Source organism: Silurus aristotelis (genome assembly GCF_946808225.1).
Source record: "Silurus aristotelis genome assembly, chromosome: 18".
Classification (NCBI taxonomy): Eukaryota; Metazoa; Chordata; class Actinopteri; order Siluriformes; family Siluridae; genus Silurus; species Silurus aristotelis.
Window position 1 is genome coordinate 16,970,231 of NC_139591.1, and position 17,904 is coordinate 16,988,134.

Below are 17,904 nucleotides of genomic sequence, written 5' to 3' on the forward strand. Positions count from 1 at the left end.
ACTGTCATTCTCATTTATTGACTCTCTTTTTATTTATTGATCTATAAATACCTCTTTCTTTAAAACGTGTATAACATTCTGGTGTGATGGTTTGGAAGGAAAAGAGCAAAGTTTTGTCAGGAATTTCTAAAAGTTAAGTCTGAGAAATTGTTTTCCTGCACCGTTCATGTTTACACACAAATCTAGGGTTAGGGTTAGGGTTAGGGTTAGGGTTAGGGTTAGGGTTAGGGTTAGGCAAGGTGATCAGTGGGGACTGGGGGGGGGGGGGGGTGTTGATGAGCGCTGCTTGCTAAAAATTGATGCGCCCTTTGGTTTTGATGCCAATGACCTTCAGACACTGAAAGAAAGAAAAAGTGAGAGATAGAGAGAGAGAGAGAGAGAGAGAGAGAGAGAGAGAGAGAGAGAGAGAGAGAGACCTCCTGTCTTTCAGGCCAAGCATTGACCTCACAAAGAACCGCAGGTTTTAAACAGCTATTAGTTATTCCACAGAGAACAAAACAAGTTGGCTGTTTACTAGGAAATCCTGCTAGGACATCAAATCTTAAAGACGTCTTATGATTTTTAAGCCGGGCAGGTAGACACGCAGCAGAGCAAAGCGCAATTAGCACATAGAACGGAACAAACAAAGAGGCATTTGGGGAAATCTAATCCTTTTTACACTGTTCCTCTCTGGATGTTGGCAATGAGTTCCTTTATCTAATACATGGCCTGGAATAATTAGTTCCCCCCCCCCCCCCCCCCCCCCAAACACACACACACTTTGGCTTAGCTAGACGATAATTACCGTGGTCCTGGGTGAATTCTCATTAGGGTATTGTGACCTTGAAGAAGAGCACGCACCATTGACATCTTAACTAAAGAGCGGAACCGGCTCTGTGATCCTGCTGACTGCCCAGAGCCCACAGTAGTGGAAAAGTTGTGGAAGTTCAGGACATGTGGAGTTTTTACTCTGGCCTGCTTTCTCCTTCCACTATTCGTCCTTTCCTCCCATTTCCCATCTTATCTTCCATTGTTCCCCCCTGTACAAATTCCAACCAAATCTCATGCAGAATTCAGGAAAATCCAGTTTCAGTGAATTTAATGGAAATTGTGTTATAAGAAGGTCAAGCTATGGGCTGTAATCCTGCCCCTGATCCCAAACATTTTAAACCAATTTGTTTGTCAAAAAATTTACAAATTCACTCCTCCAGTTCCAGCTGTTTAACATTGCACTCGGGTTGCCAGGTCTGCATGAAACAGCACAAAAACAAACCCAGTGAAATAAAAATAATAACAAAACCTAATAATAAACACTACAAATCCCAATGTCATAATCACTACATGTAAAATATCTTAAACAATGCAAAAACTATATCCTTTGAAAATATTTTGAATATTAATGTATACTAACACCAGACAAATTCTAGGTGTTTAGAAAGAAAATAATGACAAATTAAAAATATTAACTCACCTACCTGAGTTAATATGTACACAAAAAATATTTTTCATGGGTTGATTCGATAATTCAAAGTTCTTAGGTTAAAAAATGTAAAATTACATACAAATAGTTACATAGAAAAAAGATTCTACATGGAACCAAATAACCTCCTAATACAAGATGAACTAAGCCGAGACATTTTTAAATGTGTTATAGAAGAAAGGGCTCTAATAAAAAAATGTGAAAAGTGGACCATTAATTGGGAGTGAAAACGTATACACAAACTTTTACTCCATTTTGTAAAAAATAAAATGAAATAAAAATAAAGGTTCACTATATGTATGGTTAGGTCACATAATGCCAAACGTGCAGAAACAGAAAGACAACTTTAATAAAAGAAAACACACAAAACACCAATGAAAACAGTGAACAAAACAGCGAATACCATAACCTAAACGTAGACCCAGGAAAATAGCGAAAACCATGAAAGACATAAACAAATAAAAAACAAATTGTGCTGTGAGACGTAGGCATTTATACACACATGCTAATTACCGTAAAGGTGAATCAGGTGCACAAACAAACACCTTTAGACTGTCAAGCAGGTGAGTAGTCCAGTGCAGTGATCCGTGGAAAACGTAGTCCTGGCCAGAATCCTTACAAGTTATATGTAGGAGCAGAGTTTTAGGTGGGTAAAGACAGACAGTGTAACAAAACTGATAAATTTAGTATAATCTAAAAATCATTGTGTTAATACCTACTTCTTTCTAAAAAACAAAACAAAAAAAGAAAGTATCTGATTGTAAATATTTCAGTGAGATTTAGTGTATAATTCAATGTTACTACAGATTATCTTTCTATTTTTACAGGATAAATATTTGTGTATTTTTAAAAAATACTCTTTAAAAAGCCACAACCTGTCAGATGATCATTTATTCTTTTTTTTTACCACACTGCAAATGTTTATGGAACTATGAAAGAAAGTATTACCAGCCTTTTTCGAACAGTATCCCGGAGTTTCCATTTCTCATTTTCTGACTCTTTGGTGTATTTTCCTTATATTCTATCCATTTTGCAAAATAATAATGAATATATTTTCATCTGACCTAGCTAACAGAGCTGATATTGAGCCTACAATCACGAGGCATGGCCGCTAGTACATGCTGATCATGGGGTCTTTTTAGTAGAAAATTTGCTTATAAGTAAATCATGTCTATTAATCTAATGTATGCAAAGCGTCAAACTCCCAACCTGCAATACAGAAAGGAGGTCAAAAGTCTACACGGATTCCTGTTTATTTGCTGTGAAGAAGGGATTTTCCTGCAAACATGCAGAGGTGTGCTTTTCCTGCAAACATGCAGAGGTGCTGCTTTGAGAGGTCAAATGTCAAAACTCTGCACTGCCTCTGTCCTTTAAGTAATGAACTGAAATGACAGCACTAACAAATAATGCTTCTCAGTATTCTCAGGTATTCTCTCTAACTACCACTCTTAAAACACACACACACACACACACACACACACACACACACACACACACACACACACACACACACACACACACACACACACACACACACACATACTTAATGCCCACAATAAAATTTAATTCTCACATTTAGCAGGATTTGTGAAAACAAAAAGTGTGTGTGTGTGTGTGGGTGTGTGAGAGCTTGGTGTGTCTTGGGCCGGGGATCTGTGAGTCATCCACAGCTGCAAACAAGGCCACAAGCATCCGAGGATTAAGTATGAGCGTAACTCTTCATTTGCCTGTTTTCCTGCAGAAGAATGCCTTAATAGCCGTCCAGAAAACAGGTTTACTGCACTATCCTGTTAACTTATACATGGTGACAATTTATGCTGAGCAGTCAGGGGACAGCATGTCGAGAAATAACAAGAAGTGCCATTACATAGTCTACTAACAGGGTGGGAATTAAAGTAAACGATTACACTTGGGAAAAAACAAACGCAGCTTAGTTTTGCTAAGGAATCGAATGTTGTGTCGAATAATCCTGCTGGAAGCTGGCGCTTAAAGGTGAATGGAGCTTTCAAGATATTTACGTCTGCGTGGAAATGGTCTTGTTTTTTTGTTTTGTTTTTTTTACATTTCTACACAATGGAACTCCTGCTGAGCCTGAACTGGGTCATAAAAGGATTTTCCCTACAATTATACTATATTCTCCATTTCAGCTATTCTATGCACTTAGTCTAAATGATGAAAATGTACTTACATTCAGTATCATATTTTAATTTAATATTGTCTGCAATAAAACGGTTTCTTTCCTAGCTAGAAGAGCAGATGTAAGTTCATAGATTTTTCAATTGGATTTGCAGGTCATGACATTGTTGAAGGAAACAGAGATCATGCGCATGTTTATGGCCTGGAATGAAATCGGTTAACTTGTCGAAGCATCCAGATCTTTAGTAAGACTTACTGGCACTGGCTGTATAAACACAATGTTCCCTTGGTATGGTGGTAGCCAAGTTGGATAATCAGATTTTTCGCCGTGTTGCCAGTGTTGTATCATTAAGAGTCACAATTTTTGACAGTGAAAATTGTCGGACACACTGTAGATTACATGGTTGATGGAGGAAATTATGACAAAATTTACTAATAAGATGTCTGCTAGTCCTGCTGGTCTGTTACTAAGAAAATATGTTTGCTAGTCCTGCTGGTCCGGTACTAGCATGTGGTTGTTATTCCTGCTACGAAACACTTCACAAATCTGACAAATATAGACTTATAATTAAAAATAAGGTTAAGCATAGGTAACTATATTAACGATCGGTGTGTTAGCTACTCTGCAGAACCTGTTCATTATATTAGCTTTGTAGCTCCAGGCCTTGTAGGCAGTATTTAACCAGTGGCTTTTACAGAACTGTTAAATCAGCACGTTCAGTACAATGCCAGTGAAGTGGAAACTTCACTAAACTCTGCTTAAAAAAAAAGCAAGGCTCAGCTAGGAATAGCGAGAAGCGGATCACAGTAAGAGCCCTGAGGCACTCACACCACCGCCGTCTTGTAAAAAGAGAGACAACACGCAAAAGCTGGCCCAATTAAAAGGTAACAAGCACCACAAGTGCTTTGTCATCATTAAGCATGAACAGTTTTACAGCTCCTGCTCACGCCTGGCGTGTAATTATGCCCACTGTCTCCCGCCCACCGGCAATGAAAGGCTGGATCGTGATGTAGGGTCACCAGGGGTCAGAGATCATGGAGGGGGCAGTGGGAAAAAGCTGGTGGGTGTATGTGTGTGCATGCATGATCTTAAACACACGCACACACACACACACACACACAGGCGCGCGCGTGCATGCACACAAACGCATACACACACGAATAAACCTGAGCAAACAAAAAAAGAGCTTCGAGTTAAATAAGCAGCAAATATGTATTTAGATAAAGCTTTACAGTCCAATGAAATTTGGGTTAATCTTTTATATAACAGTAAATCAATTCATAAATTTATTATACTGTTTTTAGAAAAGGATTTATATATATATATATATATATATATATATATCTAGTGGTTAAGATGCAGCGCTCCCACCGCTGCGACCCGGGTTCGATTCCCGGTCAGGGAACCATCCCCAGCCACTCTTAGTGCCGGTCCCAAGCCCGGATAAATTGGGGAGGGTTGCGTTAGGAAGGGCATCCAGCGTAAAAACACGTGCCAAATCAAACATGCGGAGGATCCGCTGTGGCGACCCCTAACGGGAGAAGCCGAAAAGAAAGTTATATATATATATATATATATATATATATATATATATATATATATATATATATATATATATATATATATATACAGTACAGACCAAAAGTTTGGACCTTCTCATTCAAAGATTTCTCTTAATTTTTATGACTATGAAAATTGTAGAGTCACACTGAAGGCATCAAAACTATGAATTAACACATGTGGAATTATAAACATAACAAAAAAGTGTGAAACAACTGAAAATATGTCATATTGTAGGTTCTTCAAAGTAGCCACCTTTTGCTTAGATTACTGCTTTGCACACTCTTGGCATTCTCTTGATGCCTACTTTGAAGAACCTACAATATGACATATTTTCAGTTCACTTTTTTTATGTATATAATTCCACATGTGTTAATTCATAGTTTTGATGCCTTCAGTGTGACTCTACAATTTTCATAGTCATGAAAATAAAGAAAACTCTTTGAATGAGCAGATGTGTCCAAACTTTTGGTCTGTACTGTATATATATATATATATATATATATATATATATATATATATATATATATATATATATATATATATATATATATATAGAATGTGACCATTCCCAAGTGATTCAAACTTTTAGTTGATGCCAGACAGACTGGTTTGATCTCGGGGGATTTTAACACACAGCAGTCTCTAGAGTTTCAATTTTATCTTATTGAGGAGAGAGTTGAGGTGAGCAGAAAAAAACCCCTCAGAAATGCATCATGTGGCTTGGCAACAGAAGATGATCACATTAGCAAAGAACAGGAATGAGAAGCTACAGTGGGCACAGGATCACCAAAAGTCGACATCTTAAGATCCAGTTTTGGTAAACTCATTGTGCTCAGTGTAACCTCTGGGTAAAATACAAATCCCATAAAAAATAACATACCTGTCATAAAACCAATATGGTAATCTAATCATAAATCAATCGGAAGCATCATAAACCGTTAAGCAGTGTAAATAACCGACCAGTCGAACCAGCTGTTGGTGATAATTACACATCAGTGCTGACTCACAACTACCTGTTAGACAAGTTCTGTCATTTCACAAACGTAAGAATCAAGACAAGGGCATAGAACAAATACCACTAAAATTAAACATAACCTTGAAAAATCCTTAAAGGAAATGACGCGTATAAGTGGCTGGTGACAGTCTAAAGGCCGTCCTCTTATTTATTTCCTCGCCGTGCTCAGGTGGAATGCGTGACCAAGTGTAAGGGTACGTTTAGGGACGCTCACAAGCAGCAGGGTTCAAACAATTGCATTGCAAAAAAAAAAAAAACATATTGATAAAACTATTGACTAAATATATATATATTTTTTTATATTATTATATAAACGTTGTTTAAGATTTATTCATTAGCTTTTTCTAAACTATAGTACACTGTAGAATCTTGAATATAGTCAGATTTAGCTGGTATTTCAAAAGCATCTACTAAATAAAAGAAAATACTGTAAGTGATATGTTTTAGTTTGACTAAAAGAATGTGTTTCCAAAAACTACATGGTCTCAAGCGTAAGATAAATGCAGAGGATAAGACACAAAACAAAACCTCAAAAAAAAAAAAAAAAATGTAGTTAAACTAATTTAGGTAAAAGTGTAAAAAATAAAAAAAAAGTGCTTATGGAAACCCACGTGTCTCCCTCTCTTCCTCTCTGCGATGTGCTGACTATGCAGCTGGTTTCGGGAGGCACGGCAATAAAAGGAAGAGCTAATGAAAGGTCACAACGGGTCAGCATGCTTGCATACCTTTGCTGGAGCAGCCAACAAGAAATCGCGCCAAACTGTTTCACTTTTTGACTGAAGGGCATTGAGGGTTCACGAGGTCACCTCAGGAGTCACAAGGTCGTGAAACTCCAGGTTCAGATTCCGAGCACAGCCAGGGGTCAGAGGTCAGCACAGGCATGTGAACAGCCTGGGGGGAGGGTCGCTGTTATAAGCAGCCGGAGGAGAGAAAAATATCATGCCGTCCCTCTTTTTGCTCACGCTTCTGCTGATTGTCTTAAGGTTATCAGGTTGGCCTTCTTCACACCTTAAATCGTCTCCTCTAAAAGAAATGAGTTCCACTGAGTTATGATATATGACGTTGTTCCTCTGAGATATCAGTGATGGATTGATGTTTTTGTTTTCTCTCCGGAAGCCTGGCACGTAAACGACACCTCAAATCAGCTCTGGTTGTACATCCTTTCATGATGCGAGGGCACATAAAAAAGCCAGGCCTCTGTCTGTGTGAAAACCTGAACTTGCTTAGTCACAATCCACAACACCAAACAGATCAGGTGTTCAGAGGCAGGGATTAAATCCGTACCACTAACCATTTTTTCATTCATATTAAAGCGTTTATATTTTGACACTACTTTTTTTCTCCCCTGATCATGTCATTTTTCTCAGTGACATTCAAGAATTATCAGGGGAGGTCAGCAGCACTGCAATCTTTCTGAAGAAAGACCTTTTCCAGGCGATTTGCTGTCATCTATCTGTAGTCTCATGTGCAATATATTTATTATCAGTGGCGGATGATATGAATGGTCTCACAGGGTTAAAGCCTTCTGCTGTTCCATAGGAGGTTTTAGGGATTTAATTGTTTTTCAAGTTTAACATGTAATTTGTAACCCCCAGAATGTAATAAGCAAAAAAGTGAGGCTGGGGCTGATTTCTTTCGAATGTGGATTGTAAGATTCATGCAGCCATCAGGCTCCCTGAAATAAAAAATTTTTTACCAGTAGGACGTCATCAAGGGGAAGGAGCCTGAGATTGTGCGTGAGGTTGAGAGGTTCCGACTAGAGATAGTCGGGATCACCTCTACGCACGGCCTGGGCTCTGGAACCACACTCCTCGAGAGAGGATGGACTCTTTACAACTCTGGAGCTGCCCATGGTGAAAGGCGTCGGGCTGGTGTGGGTTTGCTTATAGCCCCCCAGCTCAGCCGCCATGTGTTGGAGTTTACCCCGGTGAACGAGAGGGTCGTTTCCCTGCGCCTACGGGTCGGGGATAGGTCTCTCACTGTCGTGTGTGCCTACGGGCCAAACGGCAGTATAGAGTACCCGGCCTTCTTGGGGTCTCTGGGAGGGGTGCTGGACAGTGCTCCGACTGGGGACTCCGTCGTTCTACTAGGAGACTTCAATGCACACGTGGGCAGCGACAGTGACACCTGGAGGGGCGTGATTGGGAGGAACGGCCCCCCTGATCTGAACCCGAGCGGTGTTCAGTTATTGGACTTCTGTGCTAGTTACAGTTTGTCCATAACGAACACCATGTTCAAGCATAAGGGTGTCCATCAGTACACGTGGCACCAGGACACCCTAGGCCGCAGGTCGATGATCGACTTTGTGGTCGTTTCATCTGACCTGCGGCCGTATGTCTTGGACACTCGGGTAAAGAGAGGGGCGGAGCTGTCAACTGATCACCACCTGGTGGTGAGTTGGATCCGATGGCGGGGGAGGAAGCTGGACAGACTCGGCAGACCCAAGCGTACTGTGAGGGTCTGCTGGGAACGTTTGGCCGAGCCTCCTGTCAGAGAGATCTTCAACTCCCACCTCCGGCAGAGCTTTGACCAGATCCCGAGGGAGGCCGGAGATATTGAGTCCGAGTGGACCATGTTCTCCACCTCCATTGTCGAAGTGGCCGCTCGGAGCTGTGGCAGTAAGGTCTCCGGTGCCTGTCGAGGCGGCAATCCCCGAACCCGGTGGTGGAAACCGGAAGTAAGGGATGCCGTCAAGCTGAAGAAGGAGTCCTACCTGGCCTGGTTGGCTTGTGGGACTCCTGAGGCAGCTGACGGGTACCGGCAGGCCAAGCGAACTGCAGCCCGGGTGGTTATCGAGGCAAAAACTCGGGCCTGGGAGGAGCTCGGTGAGGCCATGGAGAAGGACTATCGGCTGGCCTCGAAGAGATTCTGGCAAACCGTCCGGCGCCTCAGGAGGGGAAAGCAGTGCCCCACCAATGCTGTTTACAGTAGAGGTGGGGAGCTGTTGACCTCAACTGGGGATGTCGTTGGACGGTGGAAGGAATACTTCGAGGATCTCCTCAATCCCGCCGTCACGTCTTCCATTGAGGAAGCAGAGGCTGAGGGCTCAGAGGCGGACTCGTCCATCACCCAAGCTGAAGTCACCGAGGTAGTAAAGAAACTCCTTGGTGGCAGGGCACCGGGGGTGGATGAGATCCGCCCTGAGTACCTCAAGTCTCTGGATGTTGTGGGGCTGTCTTGGCTGACACGCCTCTGCAGCATCGCGTGGCGGTCGGGGACAGTGCCTCTGGAATGGCAGACCGGGGTGGTGGTCCCTCTTTTTAAGAAGGGGGACCGGAGGGTGTGTTCCAACTATAGGGGGATCACACTTCTCAGCCTACCTGGGAAAGTCTATGCCAGGGTACTGGAGAGGAGAATACGGCCGATAGTAGAACCTCGGATTCAGGAGGAACAATGTGGTTTTCGTCCAGGCCGTGGAACACTGGACCAGCTCTATACCCTCTACAGGGTGCTGGAGGGTTCATGGGAGTTTGCCCAACCAGTCCACATGTGCTTTGTGGATTTGGAAAAGGCATTCGACTGTGTCCCTCGCGGCGGCCTGTGGAGGGTGCTCCGGGAGTATGGGGTCGGGGGCCCTTTACTAAGGGCTGTCCGGTCCCTGCATGACCGAAGCAGGAGCTTGGTTCGCATTGCCGGCAGTAAGTCAGACTTGTTCCCGGTGCATGTTGGACTCCGGCAGGGCTGCCCTTTGTCACCGGTTCTGTTCATAATTTTTATGGACAGAATTTCTAGGCGCAGCCAGGGGTCGGAGGGTGTCCGGTTTGGTGACGACACGATTTCGTCTTTGCTCTTTGCAGATGATGTTGTCGTGTTGGCTTCATCAGACCAGGACCTTCAGCATGCACTGGGACGGTTTGCAGCCGAGTGTGAAGCGGCTGGGATGAGAATCAGCACCTCCAAATCCGAGGCCATGGTCCTCAGTCGGAAAAGGGTGGCTTGCCCACTTCAGGTTGGTGGGGAGTTCCTGCCGCAAGTGGAGGAGTTTAAGTATCTTGGGGTTTTGTTCACGAGTGAGGGAAGGGTGGAACGGGAGATTGACAGTCGGATCGGTGCAGCTTCTGCAGTAATGCGGTCGATGTACCGGTCTGTCGTGGTGAAGAAGGAGCTGAGCCGCAAGGCGAAACTTTCGATTTACCGGTCAATCTACGTTCCTACTCTCACCTATGGTCATGAGCTCTGGGTCATGACCGAAAGGACAAGATCCCGGATACAGGCGGCCGAAATGTGCTTCCTCCGCAGGGTGGCTGGGCGATCCCTTAGAGATAGGGTGAGAAGCTTAGTCACTCGGGAGGAGCTCGGAGTAGATCCGCTGCTCCTCCACATCGAGAGGGGTCAGCTGAGGTGGCTCGGGCATCTGTTCCGGATGCCTCCTGGACGCCTTCCTGGGAAGGTGTTCCGGGCGCGTCCCACTGGGAGGAGACCCCGGGGAAGACCTAGGACACGCTGGAGAGACTATGTCTCCCGGCTGGCCTGGGAACGCCTTGGTGTCCCCCCGGAAGAGCTGGAAGAAGTGTCTAGGGAGAGGGAAGTCTGGGCATCTTTGCTTAGACTGCTGCCCCCGCGACCCGGCATCGGATAAGCGGGAGAAGATGGATGGATGGACGTCATCAATAGCAGGCAGGGAATATATTTTGCCATTGAAGGGAGGAATTAAATGTGAAAATTCACATATTTACCAGTGTTCAAAACAATTTTTTTTGTCTGAATGATGTTATGACTTTTTTTGAAGGAAACACAGCACGCACCAGTAGAAGACAATGGAATTTGAAATAACAAAATCTGAAATCACAATGCAGCTCTGAACTCAGTATTCAATAGTGAGTGATATTGTAGGCTGCATCAATCATATTATACCTTATGATATAATGCATTTCTCAAACATTTTAAGAGATTTTATCAGATTTTTGGGTTCACATGTAATATAGTACTGAGTACTGTAACATGCAGGTCAAACATTTAAATTCAAGATCAATAATCTCAATAAAATCAATATTTCTATGACTTAAAATCTGATCCTTGTTTAAACAGAAAAAAATAATTCAGGTTTGTCCTAATCTATGTGTCATTAATATACATTCCACTGAAAAAACGATGATAAATCATTGATGATCTGCAGTTTCCACAAACTAAGTGCAGCTGCTTGTAGGCCACATCAGTTTAACCGGCTGTGGACTGATGTGAAATGTGAAGGCCAACAGCTTCAACAATTTACGAATAACTGAACAAGGGGGCAGAAAATCAATGACGCCCAGCCCATCCACATCACCGGTGGATTTTGAACTTTATTGCAGCTCACATAGATCATCCTCAGGGTCTTTTTTCTTCCTCCTCTTCTTCTTTTTCTTTTTTTTCCGCCTTTTGTCGACCTCTTCGGACTCTTTGCACCTCTAGTAATTTTTCTCTTTCTTCTTTTGCCTTTCACAGTGTTAAAAATCAGCAGGAAGTCTACTTTAAATCTCATCTCATGCAAATATCTTCAGATTTGCATTTGAAAAGGAAAGAAGATGAGATTCCCCCCCCCCCCCCTTCAAACCCCCTACCCACAAAAAGCATTTATGAATAGAAAATCACAAAATGAAGAACATCATGAACCAGATCATCATCATCATTATCATCATCATCACTGAGTGGCTGAGATGTGTTACAGTATTTTGAAAGCAGGACAGTATTTTTCATTTAGGCCACACGAGCACTAAAAGTGACAGCAGCGCCATCAAGTGGGCACAAGTGCAAAAGGCAGATTGCATGAGATGGATATAGATGTATTAAAAAAAAGGAATTATTGCTGTTAGTTTTAATAAGCAATCAGCCCATCAGTAAAGTGCCACCATAAACTTTCATCCATTTTAAACATTGATTAAAAAGGTTTGAAAAGGGTTTGAAAACATTTTCAGAGCAATTGATCATGACCACAAAGAAAGCTGGTTATGATCTGAAAAAATCTTTTTACCGTTTTTCATAAACTTTGAAAAATGAACAATTGATGGAAGGAGTCTATCAGTCCAGTGATAATGTTTAATAAAAGTCAGAGATAAAGCTGGAACTAATGGGTTTTATGTATCTTGGGACATTTCTCAGGATATCTCAAGATGTCTCTCGGTATCTTTTGTATTAATTTTAGAAGTGAGAAAGAGAGAGAAAGCGAGAGAGAGAGAGAGAGAGAGAGAGAGAGAGAGAGAGAGAGAGAGAGAGAGAGAGAGAGAGAGAGAGAGAGAGTGTTGTTCATAGCTGCTATCACATACCTGAGAAAAAGAACGGCCATGTTTAGCAGATGTAAATAACTAAATAATTTTAAAAAGTGCTCTTTAATATAATTGCTGGTAAATATAAAAATAAGGGGGGGCTATATGAGGAATATAAAAACGACATTTTTAAAGTGGTAACAGACACCACATCACCATATCTGTTAGATCTGTTCCTTCACCTTACACTGACTCAGTGTATTCAGGAAACAATGTTTGATAGCAACAGCTTTTCTCTGGCTGTATCATGCAATAAATCTTACATATGCAACCAGTTAACAGATAATAAATAACATTTAACATAATTGCATTCTTATTTAGTTACTCAGTGTTTGGTAACGAAGGGCTACATTGCATCAGCAACACTGACTCAATAACAGACAAGTAATTCATAAGAAGACAACTGATGGCACCTGCATTCATAGCGATACTTTGAATTTAATTAATCACTTGATTTTTAATCATAAATATAATATATGATGTGTCAGGCAGTTATTCGTGTAATTGTATGCAAAATCATGATCCTACTAAATAGCTACTTTAATTATGGTATAATATTTAGCAATCAAATATTAATTTATCAATCATTGGGCACCTGTTTGAAAGCTGGCAGTCTGCAAGTGTTTTACCTTCACCACCTTCATCCATATGGATCAATTTCTTGTTCTGATCTCAACAAGTCTGGGCAAACTACTGGGTAGGCACCAATAAAAGGCCACATTTTTATGATGTCATCGTGTAGACTTATTACAACGTATTTTACAGTATTTTAAAACCAAACAAAAATTCAAAACACTAAAGTATTTTGATACATAATATGAAGCCATTTTCATCAACCTTATCAAATACCCTATACCCTATTTTATAATTAAAATACATATTTGAAATACATGTATCATAAATACTGCCCAGTTTTATTCTTTATATATTGGGTAAGAATAGAAACATTTATGTATAAGTGATATCCAGGCATCATGTTTCAGGCTATTTTAGAGCAGGTCTCTTACAATAGAGATCGCCATCTCTCTTATGAATTTGCATGTTCTGCCACAGGCTTATACTAACGATATTATTATCCAAATGTACCTCAATCCTGAGAGGCAATGAGAAAGACATAGAGGCAAAGAGTGAGGGGGAGAGAGAGAGAGAGAGAGAGAGAGAGAGAGAGAGAGAGAGAGAGAGAGAGAGAGAGAGAGAGAGAGAGAGAGAGAGAGAGAGAAAAGGTAGGATGATGTAGAGAGTAGTGAAGCAGGAAGTAAATAGGATTAGTAAGAAGGAAGTGAGAGTTGGTGAAGGTGGAGGAGTTTAGGTACCTGGAATCAACAGTGCAAAGTAATAGAGAATGTGTTAGAGAAGTGAAGAAAAGAGTGCAGGCAGGGTGGAGTGGGTGGAGAAGAGTGATAGCAGGAGTGATTTGTAAAAGAAGAGTATCTGCAAGAGTGAAAGGGAAAGTTTATAGGATTGTGGTGAGACCTGCGATGTTGTATGGTTTAGAGACAGTGGCATTGAGTAAAAGACAGGAGGTGGAGCTGGAGGTAGCAGAGCTGAAGATGTTGAGGTTTTCGTTGGGAGTGATGAGGATGGACAGGATTAGAAATGAGTTTATTAGAGGAACAGCGCATGTAGGACATTTTGGAGACAAGGTGAGATGGGCGATTGAGATGGTTTGGACATGTGCAGAGGAGGAAAATGGGGTCTATTAGGGAGAGAGAGAGAGAGAAAGAGAGAGAGAGAGAGAGAGAGAGAGAGAGAGAGAGAGAGAGAGAGAGAGATAGAGAGAGAGAGAGAGAGAGAGAGAGAGAGAGAGAGAGAAAGAAGATTTTTTCACAATTCATCAGAACAACTTCTAGCTTCTGTTTATTTTCATAGACAGTAACAGAACAGCGGAGTGAGACTGAAACAGTGCCTAAGACGATTCACAACTCAATACAGAAACCACAAAGATTCAAAACTGTCCTTAATTCTGTTTCTGTATACAGCAAATGTAAAACTACTTTAACAAAATAGACAATCATTTTGGTTCTTATTTCTCTTATCTGAATTATCTTTAACAAAATAGCTAAGATTTGTTTTCAAATCTATAGGATTTGATCACAGTACAGATTAATTCCAAAGCAGTGAATTGCTAATAAACAGCGTGTCCTGAAGTGCCTCATTTCTTCATCATAAGAGTGCATCAATAGCATTATTAAACAGTCATTTCCTCACTATCACTTGGAGTTTTTCACAATACAAATACACACACACACACACACACACACACACACACACACACACACACACACACACACACACACACACAGTATATATATATATATATATATATATATATATATATATATATATATATATATATATATATATATATATATATATATATATATATATATATATATATATATATATATATACAGTGAGGAAAATAAGTATTTGAACACGCTGCTATTTTGCAAGTTCTCCCACTTAGAAATCATGGAGGGGTCTGAAATTGTCATCGTAGGTGCATGTCCACTGTGAGAGACATAATCTAAAAAAAAAATTCAGAAATCACAATATATGATTTTTAAACTATTTATTTGTATGATACAGCTGCAAATAAGTATTTGAACACCTGTCTATCAGCTAGAATTCTGACCCTCAAAGACCTGTTAGTCTGCCTTTAAAATGTCCACCTCCACTACATTTATTATCCTAAATTAGATGCACCTGTTTGAGGTCGTTAGCTGCATAAAGACACCTGTCCACCCCATACAATCAGTAAGAATCCAACTACTAACATGGCCAAGACCAAAGAGCTGTCCAAAGACACTAGAGACAAAATTGTACACCTCCACAAGGCTGGAAAGGGCTACGGGGAAATTGCCAAGCAGCTTGGTGAAAAAAGGTCCACTGTTGGAGCAATCATTAGAAAATGGAAGAAGCTAAACATGACTGTCAATCTCCCTCGGACTGGGGCTCCATGCAAGATCTCACCTCGTGGGGTCTCAATGATCCTAAGGAAGGTGAGAAATCAGCCCAGAACTACACGGGAGGAGCTGGTCAATGACCTGAAAAGAGCTGGGACCACCGTTTCCAAGGTTACTGTTGGTAATACACTAAGACGTCATGGTTTGAAATCATGCATGGCACGGAAGGTTCCCCTGCTTAAACCAGCACATGTCCAGGCACGTCTTAAGTTTGCCAATGACCATTTGGATGATCCAGAGGAGTTATGGGAGAAAGTCATGTGGTCAGATGAGACCAAAATAGAACTTTTAGGTCAGAATTCCACTAAATGTGTTTGGTGGAAGAAGAATGATGAGTACCTTCCCAAGAACACCATCCCTACTGTGAAGCATGGGGGTGGTAGCATCATGCTTTGTGGGTGTTTTTCTGCACATGGGACAGGGCGACTGCACTGTATTAAGGAGAGGATGACCGGGGCCATGTATTGCGAGATTTTGGGGAACAACCTCCTTCCCTCAGTTAGAGCATTGAAGATGGGTCGAGGCTGGGTCTTCCAACATGACAATGACCCGAAGCACACAGCCAGGATAACCAAGGAGTGGCTCTGTAAGAAGCATATCAAGGTTCTGGCGTGGCCTAGCCAGTCTCCAGACCTAAACCCAATAGAGAATCTTTGAAGGGAGCTCAAACTCCGTGTTTCTCAGCGACAGGCCAGAAACCTGACTGAGCTAGAGAAGATCTGTGTGGAGGAGTGGGCCAAAATCCCTCCTGCAGTGTGTGCAAACCTGGTGAAAATCTACAGGAAACGTTTGACCTCTGTAATTGCAAACAAAGGCTCCTGTACCAAATATTAACATTGACTTTCTCAGGTGTTCAAATACTTATTTGCAGCTGTATCATACAAATAAATAGTTTAAAAATCATACATTGTGATTTCTGGATTTTATTTTTTAGATTATGTCTCTCACAGTGGACATGCACCTACGATGACAATTTCAGACCCCTCCATGATTTCTAAGTGGGAGAACTTGCAAAATAGCAGAGTGTTCAAATACTTATTTTCCTCACTGTATATATATATATAAATTGTGCTTTGAAATAAACATGCTCTTTGTTTTGAGCTTTCAGAACTCCCATTAACACCGTCTGACCAGTCATACCGTTACCTATTCACTTGTTTCATACAGATCTACTAAAAAAGTTTTTTTTTTTTTGGCCCGAAATTAATACGGACAGAAAAACAGACAGAAAAAGAGTGATAGAGTACTAAAGAAACACAGCTTGGAGAAGAATGGTACGATGCTTGTCAAGAGGCCTGAAGGCTCAAAGTCCAGATCATGGCTACATGCATGTACAGTACACACACATCTATCTATCTATCTATCTATCTATCTATCTATCTATCTATCTATCTATCTATCTATCTATCTATCTATCTATCTATCTATCTATCTATCTATCTATCTATCTATCTGTCTGTCTGTCTGTCTGTCTGTCTGTCTGTCTGTCTGTCTGTCTGTCTGTCTGTCTGTCTGTCTGTAGATATATACCATCTAGATAGACATACACATATCTCTCTCTCTCTCTCTCTCTCTCTCTCTCTCTTTCTCTCTCTCTTTTTTTTCTCTCTCTTTCTCTTGATACTCGCTACACTTTATAGATGCACTCATTAAATAAACACTTTGTAGGTGAACGGTTAGAGACTACAGCTTATCCTTTCACCAAATCCTCCAAGTAAAACATCTATTCCAGAGATTCAGAAAAGTATTTTAGTTAACTACATCTAACTTTTTTCGACTGAAAACTGAAGAATCAAAATTAGATGTATCTGATCAAGTTAGAGTTGATGCCTCCAGTCAAAAACGAGCCACATTGAATTGTGAATGGTTAAGAATAAAATACATTACAGTTTCTTCCAGTTGCTTTGGAGCTTTTTTCAGTGCAGAAATGAAATTCTCAAAACTCCTTGTTCAACCTCCGACCATAGCCACTTGCGCACATCATAAAAACATTTCTCCTTGCTTTGATAAAATTTAGAATGCTTTAGTACATTCATTTAATTGATTGTATACACGTTTACTACATTATCAGTTGTTTATGTCAAGTTGATTATAATATATTACACTGGTTTCACCTGAATAGTCTTAACCCTGAAAACATAGAGGCATCAGTTTGTGGCAAAAGTCAGAGAATGCAAAATGTTTAAACCAGTTCTCAAAATCTGTCAAACTTAAACTTCTATTAAACTGTTTTTTTTGGTAAATGTTTCTTGAATTGATGAAAAGTGTAGGTGAATCTTGAATTTCACTAGGCTAGTGTACAGCATCAAATCAACCAATAATCAACTAGTTCTCAAAAACAGGTCAAAGGTGAATTTTGTGAACCCTTTAAATCGAAATTCAGAATTACAATTTCTGAAAATGAATGAACAACTAAGAAACAAACACTAGTATAGAAAAAGAGTGAATCCTGTTTGGTTTAATGCAATCAATATAAATCAAATATGTAATCAAATAAATACATTTGTGCTACTGAAATTCAT